Source organism: Gallinula chloropus, assembly GCF_964237585.1.
Source record: "Gallinula chloropus genome assembly, chromosome: 3".
NCBI lineage: Eukaryota > Metazoa > Chordata > Aves > Gruiformes > Rallidae > Gallinula > Gallinula chloropus.
Window position 1 is genome coordinate 65,125,392 of NC_140087.1, and position 2,571 is coordinate 65,127,962.

Consider the following 2,571-nt stretch of genomic DNA (forward strand, 5'->3'; position numbering starts at 1 on the left):
GGAGCAGAGATAGCGGGAGAAAGAAACCCCTCCACAAAAGGAGGGCCTGATGTCGCACCCAGCAGCGGGGGTATGCCAGGGACCAGTGGCAGCATGCTCAGGGGAGAACCAAAGGCTCTAATTATCAGCTGCTGATGTCAGGCTGTGCTCAAACCATCTGAAACCTGCTCATCAGTAACCTCCTCTGCCATACCTGTAGGAGCAGTAGGCGAACATGCCACAGTAAAGCAGGTACCTGCTAAGAAGGCAGCCATCAACCACTTGTTACCTCTCCTTGATTACCTCCTTAACTCAGTCAAGAGATAGCATGCTTTATTTTTGCCCTCCTTACTGAATCAGCATCTTGAGTTCCCAGAGCTTTCCCTGCTGCTGGTAGTGCACATGCTGGGAACCAGCTCCACCACAGCCAAGCGGGACCTGAGGCCAAAATGCTCACAGTCAGCTCAGCACTTTCCCACACCCCTTGTGGCTCCAATCTCAGGTCTTGTCAGCTCCTGTGTGTGCTCTGGAACACACCTTCCAACAAGGAGCCATCAGAAGATCTTGTGACCATAAGGTAACAATGCACATCCTACACAATCGCTTCATCTTGCAACACTCCTAGCCTTTATCTGTCTGAGCAGGAGAGGGAACTTTGCTGCATCCTTCTCCTAAGGACGTTGCACGTTGTGGAAGGTAAAGTCATAGGAAGCCTCAGAAAGTCAACTGCCAAGACAAAAAGGGGGGTTTGGTTCAGACTCCCGTGTGACCCAGAGGTACAGAGCATACAAGATACTTAGCACGGGAAGTTAAACATTCTCTTGCCTCTCAAAGTCCAACCTTAAACCAGGATAGCTTGCAAGATCAATGAATAGAATGGTTTCAGCCTTACTAGAGATTTAACAGCAGGTCTTAACCACCCTCACACGACCATCGCCCACTGCTCTGCAGAGTTCCCAGTGTGTAAAGAGAAAGTAAATTCACAACCAGGAGTGGCACTTGCTTCAAACACCCTGCCCTGCTTCACCAGTTGGGTATTGGGGGCCTGCTCACAAGGCTGTGGTCTCCAGGGCAATGCTTTTGGAAACAAGCATTCAGGGCTCCTCTCCACTCTCCCAAAGGGGAGAAGTGGAAAACGATTCTGGAGGTAAGGAATTTTCCAAAACGAAACCTGTTAGCATACCTCGTGCATGAGCACCCAATGCTGGCGCTGAGTGGGGAAAAGCAGGTCCTGTCCTCACTGACACCCCTCTGGCCTTGCTTCCTCCTAGAAATGTGGGGAAAATCTCTTACTTCTTTGACTAGGAGCATGCGATGCTCAGACAGGGTCTTTCTACTGATACACAGGCATGTATTTGCAGTACATCACAGTCACTACTGGGAAAGGAGCCATCTCCAGCACACATGCACACAGGCAGGGCTCCCAGGTGGTCTAACCTTCACTGAATTTCTCCCACCCTCAGGCACAAAGATCTCAGGTTATCACATGCTAGCTCTGATAAATTCTGCCTGAAAAACAGTCAGCATTTCTCCCCAGCCCTTTCCTGGGCTGCCATTTCCCTGTGTTTTCTCCAGTGGGACATCATTCTCCTGAGCTCCTCTCCTCCAGCCCAGCTCCAGTCGCCTCTGAGGGAATGGGTTCCCAACAGAGGATGGGTTTGATCCAGCCCCTCTCCACTACCAACAGACTCAGAGCAAACCTTCCTCACTCACAACCTCCTGTTGCCTTGCCCCATCTTGATCCCACTGGAGCACAAAACCAAGGACCGCTTCTTACTGTGACAAGCAGAAAGGCTGACAGGGTTTCTGCAGCAGGGTATGAGCCTTCCAAACCCCACACAGCTCAGCCTTCCCAAGGCAAAGGGATCAGATCCTCTCCTGCCAGTAACTCACAGAGGGCAGTGAGAGCTATTCTTTGGCTTGAATGGGAACAAAATACAAGAACTTACATGGCTGCAAACTGGATCCTGATCCTAGGCAGTGTATGGCAGCCAAGGCTGAAGCAGGGAGGACACTGGCAGACCCTTCCTCCTGCTAGGGATGTTCCTATCAGGCAGTTAAGAGGGAAAACCAATTTTGAGTTTAGTCCTCCTTACCCTTGCAGTGGGAGAGCTGTGTCCCTAGTAGGCAGCCCCCACACCCCCCCACTGAATAACTCATTTTCTTAGCAGAGCATCAGCGTGGTTACATCCTGTTTACAGCCACAAACAGGCTGCAAGGACGAACTCTTCAGCCAGCACTCAGCCCTGTTGCTGTCTTTGCTTCTCCAGCAAGGAACAAAGAGGTATTCCAACCTCCTCCCTGTTACCTAATGTCCTGCACCTGCAGCTCATGGAGAACAGCTGGAAGAGGTAGAGCCTGAACACACAGAAAGGAGACCACCTTTGCTAAGAGACTTTCTGGACCTCTCTGCTAGGAGTCCTCCTGAAGCATGAAAGCTCCTGACCAGCAAACAGTGACTTCTCTGTCCAGCCACTCTCTCCTTTGTCCCTGGAGCAGTCACAGCCTGAGAAGTTCTGCCTGCCAAGGGTGTCTCAGCAAAGGAACAATATTGAGCATAGAAAAGAAAAAAAAAATTTAACAAAAAATCCA